The 22,626-nt window shown below is 33.9% G+C and overlaps 1 protein-coding gene across 2 annotated transcripts in view; it reads right to left on the reverse strand.

Moving 5' to 3' along the window:
• Nucleotides 1–22,626, reverse strand: part of LOC129743960 (ubiquitin-conjugating enzyme E2Q-like protein CG4502) — a 496,854-nt gene that overhangs the window by 373,615 nt on the left and 100,613 nt on the right. The window lies entirely within an intron of this gene.

Here is a 22,626-nt window from a genome sequence, read left to right on the forward strand (position 1 = left end):
ACCAAAAAATTCAAACTTTAATTCGTTTGAAAGAACATGTTAAAATCTACATTATATCAAAAAACTGGAGAGGTGTTTTTTGTTTAAAGCTTTTTATTTACATTTGAACTTGACCAAAATTGCCATTTTTCATATAACCTTTCTATATTATTTTTGACTACTTTGGGCTGCGTGAGGAATAACCGTACACATCGTAACATTTATATCATCAGTGCACTGAGGAAATATTTTTTTGAAATCAGAAGCAGTGCGAGTGGAAAATGCCCGGGATCCGATGGACTCTCCAAAGAACTGTACTTACATATTTTTGACGTGATTCATGCCCAACTAAATCCTATGTCGAATGAAGTCATAAGAGGAAATATTCACCCAAATTTTCCAGATGGAGTTAAAGTATTGACCGAAAAGAAAACTACAGATGAAAAAATAAAATCGTTCCGCTCAATATCCCTTTTAAATTTCGACTTTCTGACGTTATGTCAGAAACAATATTTTGAGTGATATACTATATACTTTTTCGAAGCTGTAACTGACATTAAAGACAGAATCGTCGAGATAAGCAGCCGAATAAAATCCGCTAAAGTAATCTCCTTTGACTTAGATCATGCTTTTGATCGTGTGAATAAAAGTTTTCTTCTCAATATTATGAGGGACATTCACTTCAACCCTTTTTTGTATCTCTATTGAATAAAATTATGTGCTTTTTTTCTTCTCGTGTTATTGTTAACACGTTCGTCGCCCAAAAAAAATCTCAGAGCATGAAAGTAAAGCGAGAGAGCTTCAGATTTACAACGCGTGGCAGAACTGAGCGGCAACCTTGCTTAAGAGAGCCGTCACCCATATATGGGTGACGTGGCGACGAACGTGTTAATGGAAATTTAAGCCAAACTGTCCATATTCAATGCTCTGTCCGCCAGGGGGATCCTATCAGTATGCATCTCTTATATACATTCATCCTCTCCTTGAAAAACGTAATTCCATCTGTAATAACCCTTTGGACTTAGTAGTAGCTTACGCTGACGATATTTCATTATGAATATCGGATTATCAAAAACTGACTTCAGTTCAAAAAGCTTTTGACGACTTTCAATCTTGTGCTTATGTGATCCTGATTGCAAACATAACCGTAGCAATGGATATTGGGCAGCCGCAATCAGCTTTTCAAAATGATTGGATGATCCCAAAGGATTCAGTAAGAATTTTGTCTATAATTTACATTTTTAAATTTTCTTAAGACCACTATCGATATAAATCGGAGAAAACAGATTCGTAAAACATATCAACTTATGTGGATATTTAAGCCCCGATTGGTGTTAATACTTTTGTAACATCGAAGCATTGGTAATTATCATCTGTTCTCAGCGTCCCAAATGCACAAGTAGCTGGAATAACCTCGCGAATAGGTTCATTCATATAGGGACGATACCCTACAAGGGTTTCTATGGAAAACCTTTTCCTGCCTTAAGGCGATGGTAGTCCTAACCTGCATTTGCCCATTTACAAATGTAACACGTTGCTCATATCAAGATTCTTAAAAAGCCAGGTGTAGTGACCACTTGTCAAATTCACCCAAACACTCCAAAAACCAAAAATTTTAATAATATAAAAACGCGAATTTCACAAATCACAACCAGAATTTCATATCAAATGGAAACGTGACTTTTGCTTTCAAAATCACTCAACTGTATGATCTTGTTTACATTCTATTACACGCTCGTACAATGCATTCAACATTTGGGTAAACCGGAAATACTTATTACAGCAGAGAATTACACATTTTCGGAAATCGAATTATTGACTCATGATAGCGAATTCTCGTAAAGCGTCAATAAGCTATTACTCTGTCACTTCTCTTAGTCTTACTTACTACATTATCCCTTTTCCCTACTGTTATGAACAATAGCTTTCATTTTCTTTTCTTTTATTCAGTGTTCCGAAAATCACTCGGAAGAAACGCTCATGATAGGTTTCTAGTTGGAAAAATTCAAAGCCGAATGCTGCTGCCTGTAGTTCCCTAGAGATTCGGCAGAGCTACAATGGGAGGTCAACATTAACAAGATTCTAAAGCGAGAGCGGATTCACATTGAAGTTGATCTCTCAAGCTCACTACCTGGTGTATCAGAAGTGATTGAGACACTTGCTGATACAAGATCCAATTCGAAAATCCACTCACTCACTTACTCAAACTCAATCAATGCGGCCTTGCATCGGTTCATACCGACTGCGTTCTTTCTGCCATAGCGGCAGATACATACTGCCTGTGTGATTGAATGGCTATTTTGGTCCTCCCCAACAACAGCAACAACAAAGCAAGATGTATCAGGCAGACAGCATTCGATCATCGATCAGTAAACGAGTGAGTGAGTGAGTAATTGAGTAATTGAGCAAGAAAAGTTATTGACTGAAAGAAGAAACTGAAAATCAGATAGCTCCTCACTCGGTTGAGAATTCCAACTGGAGAAGGAACGTCTCTCTTTCAAATCTTATTTCTATGATTCTCGGAGCAACGCTGTCGAACAAAATCTTTGCCCCGCTGGGAGATAAACCAACCGGTTAATTCTGTACCAACACTTTTTTTTTCTTTTTGATAGGAGTTTAACCCGTTAAGGTCATTCTTCCTCTCTGTACCAACACGTGAAAAGGATCTATCTCCAAAAGTAAACAAAAACCATTTTTAGTACCTCATGATAGGCCAACAGTTGCCCTACTTAACGGTGAAACCCTTTTGAGAATATAATATTCCGTTACATTGAAAACTCAATTTGAGTAAAGGATCTATAAACATTCTTAAACCAGAACTGCCATCACATGGATATACATCCTTTACTCCGGAACAACTTTTCGCTACTACTCCGCCAACAAACTCAAAATAATCAATTCGACTCTTTATTAAACATAAAAACATAGTTGCAAATGAATGCGAGCTTAAAAACTAAAGTTAAAAATAAGAAAATAGCAAAGGGTGTATAAACAGTTAAGACAAAATATTACGTGAGCTAGGTTCTATCTACGATAGCGGGTTGTTTTTCATAAAAATTGATATTCCTCTATTCTAACATATAGGGGATGCTTCTTAAAAATTGTTTCTCTTTGATCAAAAGCCAAATTTTTAAGTAATTTTTAATAAGGAATTTAAAATAGGTTGTATTTTTTTCAAACGTGTTTTTCTCGATACGCCATTTATGGAGATAGATCCTTTTTCTATGTTGGTAAAGATTTGACACTTTATTCAACATAAAAACATAGTTGCAAATGAACGCGAGCTTAAAACTAAAGCTAGAAATGAAAACATAGCAAAAGGTGTATGAACAAGGGAAACTAAATAAAACGTGAGCTAGATTCTATCTACGATAGCGCGTTGTTTTTTCATACAAATTGATATTCCTCTATTCTAATATATAGGGAATGTTTCAAAACATCGTTTTACTTTCATAAAATGCAAACATTTCGAGTAATTTTTAATTAGCGATTTGAAATAGATTATATTTACTTTAAACGCGTTTTTCTCGATTCGCCATATATGGAGATATATTCTTTTCACGTGTCGGTACAGAATTAAGGTTTTGTTTCGCTGTTGAAAACGTTTCAGTAACTCTCATGAGAATTGAGTGATTTTCGGAACACTGCTTTTAATATTATTTTTAAATACTAGTGTTTTTTTAAATATCAAAATAAATTTCTCTTTAAAAATACAAACTGAGATATAACCTTTTGCTGCTTCATTCTCTGCTCAAATGGACAATCCCCCAAATATGAGTGGTAATCCAGCTTTGTATCCTTGTCTGAAAATAATAGCCAAAGAAATTCCATACATTGATGATCAATCATATCATTTCATATCATGTTTTGTTCGATTGGTTGATAAGTCCTTAAGCGATACTTATAAAAATATATGAAAATCCTTCTTCTCTCCCTGCGAGGCGGAAGGGTTTGTAACAGCCTTAGAATCTTTCCAATATGAAGTTTTGTTCAATTTCTTAGAAAAGTTTTCGAGATGTGCAAAAATTGGTCTTAAGCCTCCCTACTCTCTTCCTATATCTCCAATGAAGGCTGGAGGGGTTTCGAAAAATCATATAGCTATTTCTCGTATCATATTCTAAATCATATCATATGCCAAATTTGGTTCCATTTGCTTGATAAATTCTAAAGATGGGTAATAAACTGTTAAGAGCCCTTTCCTTACTCCCCACTAGAAGGAGAAAGTGGTACCAAATATCGATCGAGAACTTTTTTTTTCTCAAATACTCTTCCATGCCAAATTAGGTTCCATTTGCTCGAATTGTTCTCGAGATATGTATTAAAAATTGTATGGAAGCCTCACTCCTCTCTTCCTATCTTCTCAAAAGATGAAGGGAGGGGTCTCAAATACTCATAGAAATATTTCTCGTAATTCAATTGCTTGAATAGTTTACGAATTCTGTAAAAAAAATGTACAGGAGCCCGCTCTCTCTCCATATCTCCCCACTGGAAAAGGAAAGGGATACCAAAGGAGGAAAAGGGAAACGTTTATAGTACCTTAATACCATCCAATGATTAATTTGGTTTCATTTACTCGATTTGTTTTTTCAGATATGTTTAACACTGTTAGGAAAAACACCTCCCCCTCATCTATTTCCCCATTTGAAGGAGGGAGGGTTCTCAAATACTCATGTAAAACATTTCTCGTTCCCAAATACCCCCTATGCCAAATTTGGTTCCATTTGCTCGATTAGTTCTCCAGTTATGTAAAAAAATGTATGGAAACCATTCTCCCCGCTAACACAAAGTTTACTTAGGTAATACACAATTTTTGAGCTTTGTTTTTTGATACTCGACTTATTAATTTTAGATCCGAAAATGCAAACGTGTTGGAAGAAATATTTCTGCCTAAAACGGTGTCCATTGTAGCTTCAGGTGGATCCATAGGTGATTAACTCGGGTACATGATGAAAATTTATGCTCCAACGTTTCTACCACATTCAGACAATGATCGCAGTTGGGACTGTTCGCTCTACCAGTCCTCGCCAATGTGAAATTTTTCTATGTATAAAGGGTGATACGGTCAAAATTTGGTCAAGGGAAAACGCGTGTAAATCAGTGAAATCGTTTATTTAAAAAATCAAATGAAATTACATTTTCAAGTTAATAAGTAAAAAATTCAGAAAAAATATTCAGTTAGGCTTTCGCTTTTCCAAATCCGAATTGCCGGGCCTTACGCTTAACCCCTGCCATCAGATTTTGTACAGCCACCTTGTCCACCTTCTTCGCCGCAGAAAGCCAGTTTGCCTTGAATTGCTGCTCGTCCTTAGTCGTTTTTTTTGTCTTCTTAAGGTTCCGCTTGACAATAGCCCAGTATTTCTCAATTGGGCGGTGCTCTGGCGTGTTGGGAGGGTTTTTGTCCTTGGGAAGCACCTGCACGTTGTTGGCGGCGTACCTTTTAACCGTAATGACAAGATGCCAAATCCGGCCAAAACAGTAAGGGAACAACCGTTTTTCTTCAGGAAAGGCAGCAGACGTTTATTCAAACACTCTTTCACGTAAATTTCTTGGTTGACAGTCCCGGAAGCTATGAAAATGCTGCTTTTCAAGCCACAGGTAAAGATGGCTTGCCAAACCAGATATTTCATCGCGAACTGTGACAGTTTCATGCGCTTGAAAATATTTGCTACCTTTCCCCTTCCTTTTGCTGTATAAAACTCCTGTCCCGGAAGCTGCTTGTAGTCGGCTTTGACGTAGGTTTCGTCGTCCATTACCACGCAGTCAAACTTCGTCAGCATCGTTGTGTACAGCCTCCGGGATCGCGCTTTGGCCGTCGTATTTTGTTTATCATCACAATTTGGAGTCACTACCTTCTTGTAAATCGATAGCTCGGTTCGTTTTTTTGGCTCGATGCACGGTTGTAGACGATACACCCAGCTTATTTGCGGCATCTCGGAGAGAGAGGTTAGGGTTTAGCTTGAAACTACCGGCAACTCTTTTTGTCGTCTCAGCTGCTTCCGGTTTTCGATTTTATCGCGATCCAGACTTCCTGGATGTCGATAAACGTTCTCCAAACACTTTAATTACATTTGAAACGGTTGATTTGGCAACTTTTAGACATTTGGCCACCTTTGCGGATTTTCGCGATGCACGAGCAAACTTTTGATACGCTGCTCTTCTTCCTTGGACGGCATTTTGACAACTGAAGAGTGAATTCCAAAATCAAAATAGAAGCAACATTCTACGCACACATACCCTCAAAATGAGGGGTGTTCAGGTTTTTTGAATGCAAAATTGAAAGAAATACGTCAAGTTTATATTGACCAAATTTTGACCGTATCACTCTTTATGGTGGTACATTTGGGATTTTCCATCGGAGTTTAAAGTTGATTTTCGTATGTTTTTCCATACAAGTCTCCATGCCACATGTGGATGTTCTTTGACGATTTTCCACTTTATCGTGTTTTTTATGATGTGCATGTAGAGAGTTGAGGCCAAAGGGAGGGGGTATTGAAAGGGGGGAAGACCACATACAGCTTTTTTTTGGCGTAAATCGAGCAAGTGCTCGAACCATCCAAAAGGTACCATCTTTGACAAGAGGGGAAGTTTGCGTACGAATAATTTGAGACCCTCCTTACTTTTAAAGTGGAGTAGGAAAGGAGACATTTTTTTTATTTTACTTGGCATGGCATAACTTGAAAACTTTTCAAGCAAATGAAACCAACTGTGGCATGTGACGTTATTGAGATACAAACAATGTTTTAACGAAAGTCGCGCTCTTCCCACTTCAGAAGAGGAAGAAGGTGCAGAAGCCATACGAAAAAAACATACATTTTGGCATAATTTAAATCTCATGAAACTTACAATAAAACAGTAAAAATTTCAGATCTTGAAAAATAAATTCAAAGATAAATTTCACTTACAAAGATGAAATCAGACCTATTTTTCGAAAAACTCAAACTTTGCTAGCGTTAGAAGTCGCCCAAGGTCCAAGTGTTTTTCGATCTAAAAATTCATCGTGAGTTGAGTCTAACAGTTACAACCACTCTGAGTTTATTTAAAAATCTTAAGCAGGTTAAAGAGATGAAATATAAATCCCGTCTTATGGCAGAAATTCAGAATAAACGACAACAAATCGACAAAAATGTACAAATTTACTTTTCGCATAACTTAAAAAAACTAGGTCATGCGTAGAACAATTTAAATTAATTAAATGAAAATATAAAGGTGTTATTCTTCAAAATCTTAAATATAAACATGAAGGCGTTTTCTCTGTATTACCATCACTTATAAATGGACGGTCAGAGTGAAGTGAAGTTTGGTATCTTATGGTTTTTCGAGTCATAGATGGTTTGTATAATAGTTTCAATAATATCACTTATTATGAAACGAGGGCCTTATACAAAATCAACTTAAATGGGACACAAATCGAACAATTTTATATGCTTTAAGTAAAAAAATCAAGAGCACGAAGATGTTAAGCACGTGTAGATGAAGTTTAACATTCAATACGATTTATTAATTTAAAGGTGAAACAAAGTTTACAGGGTCAGCTAGTTTTACATATAACCGTTCAAGTGGGTTAAAACTACAACCGAAAAATATTTTTAAAAAACTAGGTTCCTCGGCTCCTGTGGTTCTTCAATTTATGTAAATATTGTAAAAAATTTACCTCAAAGATATTTTTTTTCGTAGAACTCAGTTCGAAACTGATTTTTTCAAAAACTTATAAGCGAAAAAATTGTGTATTAGAGGGTTAAAAAGGCAAATTTTGCCCCAATTTATATTGAAATTGAGATATTTTAATAAATCTTAAATTATCAAGGGATCAAAACACTTTTCAGTTGAAGTAATTCTACAGTGAACAATGATAAAAAAAAAACTTCATATAATTTTTGTTTTAATGAAAATTGGGACAAACTTGAGCGTAATCTTGCAGATTTCATTAAACAATAACGGAAAAATCTGAGATAACTATTAAAATTTTGGGGTCAGGTTCGGACCTCAAGAACCTGATCTCAAAATTAGACTGATATGAGTCGTCTCTGTGAGAGAGAATTATCGTGTCTGAATACAAATTTAATTTAATCAAATTTAAAGAATGAAATCGTGTGGTTTTGAAACCCAAGCAAAGATTGTTGAACAAGTCAGCTAGGGCCAAACGAAATTAAGATATTTTTTCTAATTTGATAGGAAATCAAAAAAACAAGTTTTACTATCAAATTTAAGTTTGAAAACGAACATTAAGACAAGAGAAATTTTTTATTCAATCAGAAATTAGAAATGTAAAATAGTTTTCCAAATTGAAAAAAGGCTCTTATGGAACCTTTCTGAGATTCTCTTCAGATTCTTTTGAGATTATATCGAAATTATTTTAAGATTGATTCGATACTCTTTGTAAACTGTTCTCAGAACAACCTTAAAAGCTCTTTTAAAAGCCAACAGACGCTCATTCAGGACTTTCGAGACTCTTGTGAACCTTTTATTAACTGATTGAGGGCTTTTTAGGACTCCTAACATGGGTCTGAAACTGTTTTTAAATTGATCTAAAACTTTATTGACTCTTGTTGAGACTCTCTGAGAGAATTTCGAGGGTCTATGGAGCCCATTGATACTTTTTTGAGTTTCTTTTGACTTTATTTGAAACTTTTGAGCCGATAAAAAAGCTATTTTCAGATTCTTTAGAGACTCTAAAGAGCAATTTTTAGACTTTCTCACTTTTTCAAGATTGTTTCGAAATTTTTCTGACTGTTGTGAGGCTATTTCAGAACTCATCTGAGACTCAGTTCTTTCAGGACTCTTGAGACACTTTAATTTAGAAACACTTTTACGGCTGTTCTGAGTGTTTTTTTTAGAAATTTTTGAGACTCTTTTTAGACTTTCCCAGAGAAGATTGAAACTTATTTGAGCCCATTCTTTGAAGATTTCTTCGACATTTTTTTCAATCTTTGGATGATGTTTTCAATTAAACTCTTTAGAGACATAATTTAAGACTCTTTCGAGACTCTCTTAAGACTCTTTGGTGTCTATTGTGGGGCTTCAACAATATTCTTCTGAAAATTCAAAGACTTTTTGTAGCAATCCAAAAGTAATGAACTTAAGAATCAACAAAAAAAAAAATTGAAAATTTAAGGTCATAGGCGAAAAAAGGTATACCCAAGTATTTTTTTATGTATTTTTTTTATCTGTTTCCCAATTTAATCGAAGGAAAGCTTACGTTCATATAAGTTTTCTCACATTTTAAAAACCAGTAATGGACTCCTATGGACGTAAAACATGGTTGCAGAAATTTGTTGGACTACTTTAAATTTGATTCTAAAATCGATATCGTCGCTGTTCAGGAATTGATGCTTTGGGGTTACATTGATCAGTCTTCATTTTGACGGTTTTAACGAGATTTCTTGATCATAAAGAATACAAAACACTAAAACAATTAACAAATTCTAATTTATCAATTTACACCTTGCTTTTAAACGTTTTCTTTTAAAAACATTTATAATCGAAAGAAAAACAATGATGCTGCATACATCTAGCGGCAAAAATTGTAATAATTGGTCATAGTTTTAGCTTCAAAATACAAATGAAATTTTACCTTCACATATTCCCCTAGGCCCTCTCACTATTTTCATATTCATTTTTTTTTTAAAGTTAATCATTTGATAGGATTCCTATCCATTTGACCAATAAGGGCTTACTCTTGGAAAATGTCCTTACTTTAAAAAAAAAAAAAAATTATCATTAAATGCTCATAAAAACAGCTCTATAACTATACATATACAAAGAATAAAAGTTGTTCTTTCACATTCAATCATCTGTTTGCTTCTAAATACTTTTTTGGTATCATCAGGAGAGCTGTTTGTTGGCGAGTCTCGGAAAAAATAGATGTTTTAAGATTTAGAAATAACATTTTTACTAACAGAAAACCATTTCAAATACAAACCAAATTTTGCCTATTTGCTACTCAATTAATAGCTTTCAAACGTAGAAAACAATTTTCAAAAATTCATACTATAGAATAAGTTATTGATGATAATGTGGAAAATTTGTTTGATGGTTAAAGTTACCCCGGTGATCAAAGTTACCCCGTTTTACGGTATTGTTTTTTTATTAATTTTATTGCAGAGATTCATTGAAAATTCTGTTTCAAAATATGTTTTAATAAATATTTTGATTTCAGAGTCAAAATATCATAAATTAAACAAAACGTTTCTGAGACTTTTATATTGATGATAATTATTTATTAGCAACCATGTGGATGACCACAGTAAGGTAACGTTTTGTTTGGTAATTTGAAGACTCAGCTTTTCTGTGAAATCCGACAAGTTTTTCATTCTAAAATTGTTGAAAAATTTTCATTAACCTCAAGCAAGGTGACGGTCGAGTGTTGACCATTTTAACACATTTACATAGAACATTATAATCAAAATTATATTTCCGTTTTAATTTCTCGTATCAGAAAAAGTAAATCAATTTCCATTAGCAAAGATCACACCGCCCTTCCATCATCACCATTTTTCGGGCAAAATGGAAACATTTGGGGCTCCGTCCTCTCACAACTTTACCCGAACTTACGCCACAAAAGTAATCATACCTCGTACAAATTGCTCTTTTATCAAATACTAGCTGACCCGTTGTGCTTTGCTACACCTTCCGGAAATAAATGTAATTTGTAAAAATTTATTCAAATTTAGATTTTAGAGAGCATTTTTTTAAATCAAACCTCATCATACTTCAGAACCAATAACTTTGAAATGAGAGCTGCAGCTGCAGTTCTGAATTGCAATTCAAAGATGGTATATATTATTTATTGAAACTTGATCTCTAAACTCTTTTATCAAGATCTGAAATTTGTACTCTGTACCCAAAAAAACTTTTAAAATATGGTCCCTTGTTTGAAAAGCTCTTTATCTTAAATTTACATGGGAGCTCTCCCATCTTTTTCAATTTTGTCCCCCACTGCTTGAAGAAGGTAGGCAAATTTAACCGGCTCGATACCCAAACAGCACTTATCATGGTAATGAAAAATATATTAAATTAGTTATGTTTTAAATACAGTGTAAATTTCTTTTTTTTTAAATAAATTTACTACAGTAAACATATAAATATTTAAAAAAATACCAGTTGCATCACTAAATAAGTTCTCAGCGTTTTTTTTAATTTTCTCTTTGAAAGTCAAATATTCAAAAATGTTGGCAAAAACAAATTTCTAAGTTTACATTTGTCTCGTATATTGGGGCAAGTGTCAATGCAAAGCTTATTTTAAGATGCGTCAGAGTAATGGCTTTAAAATGGATTTAATACGAATTCCTGTTTTTTGTTCTATCAAGTTTCACTGATCGATCTGCAGTATTCCTGCAATATAAACTTATGTTGGTTACTCCACTTTTAACGAATGCTGTTCAATATCCGCTGCACTTTCAACATTCGGAATACCCCTTCTGGTCTTTCCAACATATTGAATCATTTTGAAAATGAATTTCTTAAAAGTTCGACGTTTGCCCTTGCCCCACCGTGTAAGTTGACAGAAGGGAATATTGTTTTTAACACTTTAAGTGTAAACTAAAAATTTCTTTTAAAAATTTTGCGTCCAGTTGAATATCAGTTCTAACTAAAGTCTCGCTTTTCAAAAACGAAGCGGATCAAAAGTCTCTTTTATGCAGCCATGTAACACAAAAACACTTTTCATGTTAAGTACGTACTTAAATTGGTATGTAAGCAAAAAGTACGATGGTTTTTTCAGAATTATTTAAAATAAAAAGCTCCCATTTTCATTTCTAGATTCGTTTCAGCTGTGTATTTGGGCCGAAGTAACAATTTCTAGAAGAAAACATAATTTTTAATTTTTTTTTAACAGAAAAAGTTGAACGTTTGAACATGTTCTGATGTTCCTTGAATGAAAAGTCGAATGCTGCCTACATTAACACGAACTAAATATTGAAGTATTTTTGCAAATCTTTCAAATGGTTTTGATTCGATTGATAAAATATCAATCCATGTCACATCTAGGCGTCATTTATTACCACGTGCTGTGTACAAATCAAATAAGCAAGAAAAAAACACATCTAGGTTGCATATCGCCCCCACGTGTTTGAGAAACAGGCGCCTTATTGTTAAATTTTCCAGCAATCAATGAACAGTGTGCTTTGGTTACTATCCTCTTGCGACGACGTTTGTTCGCCCATGGAGACGAAAAACAAACCCCTCAAAGAAAATATGCTTGGTTGAGAAATACGCGCCAAAATATTCCTACTGATCAGTATGCTATGCCTGGGCTACTTTCCTTTGGCTCGCGACGCCTCGACCATAGAGACGAAAAACAAACCGCCCAAAGGAAAAAAAAATCTCAAGAAAATGGATGTCATGACTTCAATTTGTTTCGAAAAACTACAAATTTTGTATGGAAGCCCCCCTTCCCTTAAGTCGGATGGAGTTTTGACTATTACAGAAACCATCCCCGGCATCAAAAACCCTCAGATGCCAATTTTGACGATGATCGGTTCAGTAGTTTCCGAGTCTATAGGGAACAGACAGACAGACAAACATTCATTTTTATATATATAGATTACCCAGAAACCCGGCGTCATTCATTTTACGTTACGCTACAAGAGAAATGGAACATCAGCCCGGCTCCAAACTTAAGCGAAGAGGGCGAGAAAAATAATTGTGGACCGATAGGAGCCTCTACATTTCCGACATCAACGACCCAAAGTTTCGCATTATTACCCCCGAAGAATGTGTTCATTTTTCTTCCATTATTTGCTGTTTTATTATTTTTAGGATTTTTTCCTTCTCTTCCGCCCTCCATTTCTTTCGATTCGGCTTTGAGTCGAGCCCTAAAAAGGCACACTCGAAGGGTCTCGCACGAAAAGTGAAAGAAACCGTATGTTTTGAGCGAAATTACACATTTTGGCACGCGATGCCGGTCGTCGGTTGTTGATGGCGATGGTGATGATGAGGAGGACCACGACGCCGACGCCTTGCGTCGACGATGACTAGGCCGCCGTCGTTGGTGTTGGAACAAAAATATCCGGAAAAGTGCGTGGGAAGCCATTAAATCGAACGATAATTGACCCCGCACACCGGTTTTTCGTCTCTTTCTCCCCTTGCTCAGTAAACTTAAATGAGACTGTTAAGGAGGAGGGTAGTTTATTAAAATGGTTGAGTAAATTGAAAGAAGGATTTGGTTTTCGGTACGTTGGCAATGTGCTGTGGGGCCAATTAAAACGAATTTTTTTATCGTTCTGCTACGTTTCTGGAGGTTTTTAATGGGGTGAGTTTTTTTGAGAGCTAGTTGCAACTCCCACTAAGGGATGGCGCTTATCAAAATGGTTCCTTTCGATGAAATTTTGTATGGAAAAATTGAGAGTTACCTTTTTTAAATTTTTTTGACGATACTGGCACACTTTTTGAAAAGTTCCAAGGGTTCCTGCACATTTTCCGGATTTTTTGCACCCGGTGCTGATATCAAACGAGGTGGTGAAAGTTGTTAAAATCGCGTAAAACTATCGGTGAGAGAGTAAATTTTTTGTTTTGATTTTCTTTCCTTGGTACCAGCAGGGCTGCCAGTTGTGATATGTTTTTGTGTTTCGTAATTTTTTTTCAATTTAACACATTAATATAAGAATAAAGTGCATCTAAGAATTGCTTTTTTTGTTATTACTGTTTATAGCAAAGCGTAATCGCTTATTTCAAGCTATGACTTGACAAATCCGTGGTACTTATGAGTATTCTCGATCAGAGGGATTTGGATGTATTTTAAACAATTTTGAACAACTATATTTGCTGCTCTTAAATAGAAAAGGATTGAATTGATGATCAGTCATCTATTTTATATTTACGCTTACGATGCATGCAAATCATATCTAGTTTCTCAGATAAAAGCTTCAAATTTGCACCAATTATGTAATATGTTTTTCGCCAATATTCTTTAACAAAAATTCTAGTTAGTTTATGGATAATACATAACTTTGAAAATCCAAACACCCGTACGGCTGTTTTCTAAAACAAAACAATATAACTTCAAATTTAATGTCCTAAAGGAACGAAGCTCTAACGGTTTCTTATAATATCGTCCTTTGAAATCAAATTTCTAGAAACGTCACTGGTGAACTGGCAGCAAATCACTGAAATTGTTAGAAGTAAATTCGGAAACCTGACTTCACAAGTAAACTTTGGTTCTGGCGCGTTAATATTATGTCTGAAGGGCACTAGAAGACGGCGTTCTATATTGGTATTAAAAACGAGTTAAAAACGGTGTGATTTTGTTGAGATACCTAAGAAATGTCTCAACGACTCACGAAAAAGTGAGAGTTAGGATTAGTTGCAGCAACTAATATTGATCAACCGGCTGGTTTGCATATTAAATTCACAAAATATTTTTCAAATTCTAAAAGGGTTTCAATTAAATAAATTGGCATCTCTTTTGCTTTCAATCCGTTTTTTTGTTTTGCTTTATTCTTCGTTTCATACACGCTTCGGAATTTTTGCGAAATAAACAAACATTTTTACCACCATGCACAAATATGGCATTATACATGCTCCGGATTTGGTACTCAAAATTAAGTTGGACCGTGGATCAAAACATGGTTCTATGCTATAAACATAAAATTGAGTACCCCTTCTCTTCCTTGCGATGGTTCAAAACGGACTTCGAACTGCGCATTAAAAATTAATCCCTTTTTTCCTTCAGGGAACATTAAAGAGTACAAGCTTAAGGATTATTTATGATTTTTGTGAAAAAAAAAAACGTGAAAAATTAATATGAAAACAGTTCTAGAAGGTATTATTGTACGCGTCAGCCTGGAATATCATCTTTCAAATGTTTCCCTTCGATTCCATCATGTATCACACGCTAGATGTGTAACGATTTAAGCTCATTTTCCCTCTACCCTCAAAGAAAAGTTCGGAACTAATATTTATTTTGTACAAACTTTTTACTGAGATACCACGGAAAAAAGATGACTAGTTTATTGACACTTTTTTTTTTGAAGTTTTATTATCCTTACGTTTATTGACACTGTAAAAGTATATTTTCATCAAAAATTGTTTCCGTATTTAACGGTGTATAACATGCAATTTTTTGCCGAAATTTTGAGGCCAAAAGTAAAAGTGCGTGTTATACAACGTGTTAAATTTTATTGAGAAACACGTCTTTACGTTTTCGATGATGGTTTATTACAGGACAACTTATGATACTAGGCTGGTTGCTTTTATACCCTAGCCGTTGTTTTTTATTATTACCATAGCAACCAGAACTGCTAGGATACTTATTTACTACGTGCATAGCAACTTGAGTTGCTATGCTCCTTATATACAAATAGCTGTAAATCGCTGACTGCTATGATAATTTAAAGCACATTTCAAACTTTTTTCAAAAACTTTTGCTCAAAACACAACCCGCATAAATAAGAATTGTAATCAAACGATTTCTGTAATAGTCAAACGACGATTTGTTGAAGCGTAAAAAAACTTTTTACAAACGATTATTCAAACTGCACGGAGAAAAAAGACGACAGTTGTTCTAATTATTTCGGCTGATTATACCAATCATCAAAGCGCAGTTGATTTTTTCGCATCTAACTTTAAATATAATAAACTCAACTACAAAATGATAATAGGCCTAACGCAATCGTGGCTATACTTTGAACAAACATAGAGTATTATGAAATATGCGTGTAGTGTGTTTCCACAGCCTGCCTGCCATCCCTGCTCAGTGCTCACAGCCAGAGTGCCTCCAGCTTTACCCGCCTTGCTCACAGCCAGCATAAAAGAAAAAAAAAAATAGAAAAATTCCGGCGGCGCGGAAGTTTTGTTGCAGCAGGAAGCTCCTTGCCACTAAAACGCCTCCAGGGTTCTAGCAACTTCATCGTTCCCGATGTCTGGCTCCGTGGATTGTTGGTGTAGATGGCCAAATACGACGGGTAAGTTTTTTTTTATTTGATTGAATTTGATACGATGGCTAATAACATTTCTTCGATTCTAGACTATACCCCGTCAGGAGCAGCGAGAATGAGGGCCAGCAATGGACAAATTAAGCGCGGTCCACACCCCAGGTTCAAAATGAGGATGTGTCAGCACAGCCAAAAATAAATGCCGGCTTCTCAGAAGATTCCTACTTTCCCAGGAAAGTAACGACGTTTACGGTCAGCTAGCGGCCAAATCATTTGCTGTTAAGGAGCTATGTTTTTTCGAACCGCATCCCATGTTTTGATTATTTCGTCCAGTCCGATAAATGGGCCCCGAAAGCTGGTGGTGAATCGAAGAAAATTTACTGGGGAACATTGACAGAGAAGATCCAAGAATTATGGTCTTCTGGTGCTGCTAAAAAAAAACAACAGATGATTGGAAGGGTCCAGTAATAAATGAGGTTAGAACCAGAAGTGCAACATACTGCTGCTGAAGCCTATTAAAGGGAAACTTTATGGATGCGGTTAAATTTTAATAAATTAAAACATGTAATAGTTTTTTCGATTAAGCAATAAATAATTCCATGGTATCACCCAGAAATATAATTTGATTTGAAAGGAAAAACAACATGAATCTACAATATCAATAGCTGCGCTTATTGAATCAATCATTGACATATAATTCAATTAATCATAGTAACATTTGGCTAGATTATACTATAAAATTAAATCCACTATAGTTATTGTTAAATGCCCAAACTCAATCATACGATGAAAATTGAATCTATGATTTCTACTGTTAAATGCAAAAAATCAATCATAGCAGTACAGTTGAATCTATTACAGGTGTTTTTAAATGCAGAAATTCAATCTGGTAATCTATTATATATATAGTTGGAAATTTAATATTTATAGTTAGCCGAGAATTAGTCAGAAATATGATTGAATATAAGTGGATTATTGTTGGAAATACTATACTTTTTTCTCCGTGTTTGCAAAAACGAATGTTGAAAAGGTCCTTTTATTGAATTCCCTAAAAAAATTAAACTTTCTTTTTAATACAGATAAGAAAATGCGTGAAAATTTATGTTTTGTGATTAGATTTTAATGTTTTACCTTCCTCAAACTGAATTTTGAGTTTCATTTCTTGACCTTGCAACAAAAAAAAAATCAATTTATAAAGTGTTCTTAGTTTAGCGTGTAAAATCAAATTGGAAAATCAATATCATAACAAAACGGATAAAAATTTCTCTCTTTCAACTGATTCCCTCTCTCCACTGAGAGGGAACTAGTGGCGGCTCCAAGCGGTCGTTTTGTGCGGGCGCTTGCCGACACAGGCCATTGAAACGTTGAGTTATGGAGTCTCGAAGTCTGTTAGCTTTGGCACTGGACCATTCATTTTTCATAACACTTCTTTTAAGGGTTCCTAATTATAACTATTCGCATTTGTCAATTGTCCTCAAAATGTAATTCCTTAAAAATGAATCTAGTTAACTGAAATTATAAAAACTTAAAATAATATTCACAAATTGGTTCTGGTTGAGTTTTCCGATATGTCTAGTTTAAGGTTGTAGAACTTTAATTATTCTAAATCCAGAAAATTCACAGATACTTTTTGACACGTAAATTCCCTTGCACATGAAAATATGTATTTGCTGATTGTTTTGTAAAAAATGAAATGATTCACCAAGATTCTGCTCCTGTGATAAAAAACAACAAAAATCAAAACGAAAACTTCGGGTTTCACTGTTTCAAAGCCGTAAAAGAGTAATCTTGCATGTTTCCTTTACTCTATACTAACCGATTATATGTACTTAAAGTTCAATCTCTGGATGGTTTTACTTCGTTATAGTCTGATTTTGTCAGCAGTCAGTCCTTTAAAAACGCTTTTAGGTGACTCAAAAATTATCAAGTTTGATAATTTCGAAAAAGCTGATGCTTCCAAATTTCTCTCAGTTTCTTTCAAAAAATAAGAATTGGACCAAAAAGTAGCAGAAATTGAAGAAAGAGTACGCAGCCATCTTAAATTCATATTAAACAAAGTAAAAGTTAGAAAAACTGATCAATATCATGACTTAAAAAAGTATGCGCCGACCGATGGAAGATACCAAGTGTAAAGTAGAAAAATTTTCCTACAAAAAACGGTTAATATTTTTTTCAATTTTTTTCATAAGATTACCTTCTTTTCCCTCATAGAAAGTATTTCGATCAAACGAATTGTTATTGAGATACACGCATTCGTAACTGTCCCTTTTCTAAATGAACTAAGCTTTATGTCTAAGAATTCCCACCTTTCGACCTTTTTAAAACTTGAAAATTTTCAATCTTTAAAAAATCTTGCAAACGATGTTGTTTTGGCGCCAAAGTATCTTGAAAAGATTTAACGCTTCTCGTCAAGTGAACATCATTTGCGCCACCTCTTTTTGTTGCCATGATATACATTATACTGCTATTTTTAACAGATTCCAAGTAATTTTCATATTTGGTTACATTTTTTCAACTCCAAAAATATACCAAAACGAGTTAGCTGAAACTGAGCTGGTTGTGTGGGCTGGCAGATGAGAGAATCAACCATTCGAGAGAGTGCGTGTGATGAAAAAAGCAGTGATGCCACATTAAAATCGGTATTTTAAAGAACCAAAAATCGGTATTCGGAATCAAACTTTCGAAAACGATAGAAATACCTATTATATTGCAAAAATGCCATTTTTTTCGAAAGGATAATGAAAAAATTGTCGATTAAGTCTATCTAATATATAAAGATGAGTTGGACTATATATGTTTGTATGCACCTTATACAAATCCACACCGCTTAACCGATCAGCCTGAAATTTGGTACAGAGATGTATTTGGACCAGGGTAAGGTTTTAGTGATAGTTCTGAGCCCCTCCCACCTAAGAAAAGGGACCCTCCCATACAACTTTCGTTTTTATTTCCACAAATCAAAAGTCATGGCACCCATTTGGCAGCCGATTTTCGTTTCTTTGGCGGGTCGTTTTCACCATCACCATGGGCCGGGCGTAAGAAACGACTATCCAGAGTTCACGTGTACTGGATAGCTAATCAAAGCCTGCTGATGATAGAAAAATTCATTGCGCAATTCTTGGCGGGTTTTTTTCTTTCTACTGTTCGTAGCACGGGTCACAAGCACATGGTTCTTGGATGAAATAAAGAGCTTACATTATGGATGAATAATGTAATATGTAATAAAATCTGAGGTTTTAGATTTATACCATTCAATTTCATTGGTAAAAATTCATTAAAAAAACCTCAATCGAATGATACCTAAGAGATGTTAAATTGACAACTCTTCAAGTCTTTTCAATAATGAATGGGATAATTGTGTCCAAGAATAGACAAATTGAAATAGATCTAAGATTTTTCATACCATTATAAAATGAAATCTTATGTTTTGAATTTCTCTTGGTACATCTTCATACATGAACATGATCACATTTTCAAAGGTAATGGGAAGTACCGTCAAACGGGGCAACATGCAAAAGCAGGGTTAGATGCAACATTTGTATACCACAACATTCATTCCATTTTTATTTCAATATACTGTGATAAAGTTATCATTGAATGATAACAAATTGATGATGACATAGTTTTTAACATTGTGAAGGAGTTTTTTATAGTTTTTGATTGTCATAAAAAATTTAAAAAATTGAGCAATAAATGTACAAATTTTAACATTTTTCGATGTCGTTAAAATCTTTACCTAGTATGACGGATCGGCTTAATGATATAACCTACAAACTTTATATTGCTTTCATTATCCTACACCAACACTGTTGGTGTATAAATATTTTTCGGAAAATCACTAAATTTTTTTAAACAAATATTTTTATAATTCAGTTAGCTGTCTGGGGCAAAATGCAACAAAATGCAAATCAGAACTAAATCTTATAAATCGCATTTCCATATGCTGGGATGTTATTGTTTTGCATTATGCGTTTATTAACATTTAAATTTCATCCATCCTAAGAATTATTTTCATGATTTAAGCTAAAAAATATTTTGTCGAATTTTTTACCCCTAAGTGTATGCAGCAGATTAACACTTTTCACTTAAAAAAAAAATTTGACAGAAAAAAATGAAAAATTTAATTTGATCAAAACCAAAAATTACTGCAATTGGTGCATTATGGGTTATGACATCACAAATGTATCAAAAACTTTAAATTTTCAAACGTTTTCATTCGATTTTTCATTTATTACAGAGTTTGTTGCAACTTACCCCTTTTTCTTAGTTGGGTGAAAATCGCATGTTTTTGTAAATTTAAAAATAACTGGTAAAACCAATATTTTTTCTGACTACGTCAGTTTAGTGTCCCATCAACCTTAAAACTTTTGATGTATAAGAGGTATGATAATCTGTAAGCATTAAGATTTTAGAAGCCATTGAAGTTGAAAAGTGTTGCATGTTGCCCCAGTTGACGGTATTAGAGAAACATGAAGTGCGGACAAGCGGAAATTGCGAGTTCAAGTTCTTTACGGTGAGCCGTTGAATGTTTTTCGAGAAATTTATTATATTTACGGCTTATGTTCTCACTTCTTTGATATCTCATGTTTCTCTAATATTTCCCATCACCTTTGAAAGTTATAAAATGAACGATTTTGGTTCCTAGATGATTTGAGTTTGATAACTTCAAAAAACTTTTAGTGGATCTTTCAACATTCAGGAAAAAGTATCATAAAACAGTGTGAAATTAAACTGAAAAAAAGGACACATGCAATTGGAGACATTCAAAGTGAGTCTTCAACAAGGTTCAGAAGTCTATTTAGAAATTTCTAAGTAAATCAAACGTGAATATACTATTGTACGGGGAGATCATCTATCTTGAAATGTAGTATAAACTCCAGTAAAGATTTTCATTAGATGGGAAAGCGGAAAGATAAAAAATAACAGTTTTAATATTTGAAGATAAAAAATAAGGCCAAATCTATTAAATCTCCATAAAAAAAAGGGTGGGTTAACATGTTTTTCGTGATAGGATGAATAAGCATACATAGGGAATTGTAATCTCATAACTATGAACTTTTCAATATTATGAACACGATAAACGCAGTTAATAATCTCAATCAATGCTTTAAAAAGATTTACAAAATTTACAAAGTTAACTTGACCAAACATGGGTCAATTTTTTTTATTATTATGAATACAAAGCTACTATAATTTCTAGATGTCAACGACCCATTTTGATTTATATTTTAAATGAACCCGAGCAAGGCCGGGTAAAATCAGCTAGTATTAATTAAAAATTTAAGTTGTTTTGCTCATTATAATATGTTTAGAAAACATATGGCACTGCGTGGTAAAACGAATTTAAAGTTTTTTTTTTTTAAATATGAAGTTTCCCAAACTGTACTGGTTATCCAAGTTTAGTTCATTTGTGTTTGCTTGAAAATCTGTTTAAAGAATTTTTGTTAGATTATTGAAAAGATTCAACCATAATTTTTGTTATAGGTTATGTTCGGCTTTCGGTCTTTCGGTCAAGATTTACAACACTTTTTATGTGTTCTCCACCCACCCGAATTAATATTTATTCTTTTTCAAGGAACTAAAATAAAACATAAAGCATTAAATTCCTTGAAAAAGAATAAATAATTATTCGAAACGTTGGATGAACAACACATAAAAAGTGTTGTAAATCTTGACCGAAAGACCGAAAGCAGAACATAACCTATAAATCATTCCCGATCGAAAAATAAATGATTTTTATTTCCTTTATTTCCTATGATCCATATTTTCTGTTAAGGAGACAGTCCACAGTAATATAAAAAACTCATTTTAAATGCTTACAATTCATCTATGCAATCACATACATAATTAATATTATAAGCATATTTATTAGTTTCAAATTACATACCGTACCGGTATTAATAAGCGCACAAGACATATGGTTGCATATCAGCCCTAAGAAGGTTATATCATACATCTTTGATATTATACCCGATTGGGATAAAATGCTTAGTCAGCAATCAACTGTCACTCCAATCAATAGTGCAGGTGAACCTGAAAGCATATAGTAACGCGGGGTAAATCCCACAATAGATCAGCTACTGGTCGCAGTGGGCTCTCCCCTACAAGGAAAAAAAAAACCGTACCGGGGTAATATTGATCACTTTTTTCAATATTTTTCGATCATTTGTTCTGTTAAGGGGAATGTGGCATGTTTCATATTTTTAAAACCAGTAATGGACTCCTATGAACGTGAAAAATGGGTGCGGAAATTTTTTGGACTACTTTAAATTTGATTCAAAAATCGATTTCGTCGCTGATCTGGAATTGATGCTTTAGGGTTACATTGATCAGTCTCCATTTTGACGGTTTTAACGAGTTTTCTTGATCATAGAGGATACAAAACATTTTCATGATTGTTTACAAATTCTAATTTATCAATTTTACCTTGCTTTCTAACGTTTTCTTTTAAAAATATTTATAATCGAAAAAAAACAATGATGTTGCATACATCTAGGGGCAAACATTATAATGTTTACTAAATAGTTTAAGCTTCAAAATACAAACGAAATTTTACCTTCACACATTCCCCTAGGCCCTCGCACTATTTCCATTTAAATTTTTTTTTCAAAGTTAATCATTTGATAGGATTTCCATTCATTCGTCCAATAAGGGCTTACTCTTGAAAAATGTCCTTATTTTTTAAATTTAGGTAATTTATCACTAAATGATCATAAAAATAGCTCTATAAATATACATATACAAAGAAAAAAAGTAGTTTTTTCACTTTTAATAATCT

Source organism: Uranotaenia lowii, chromosome 2, assembly GCF_029784155.1.
Source record: "Uranotaenia lowii strain MFRU-FL chromosome 2, ASM2978415v1, whole genome shotgun sequence".
Classification (NCBI taxonomy): domain Eukaryota; kingdom Metazoa; phylum Arthropoda; class Insecta; order Diptera; family Culicidae; genus Uranotaenia; species Uranotaenia lowii.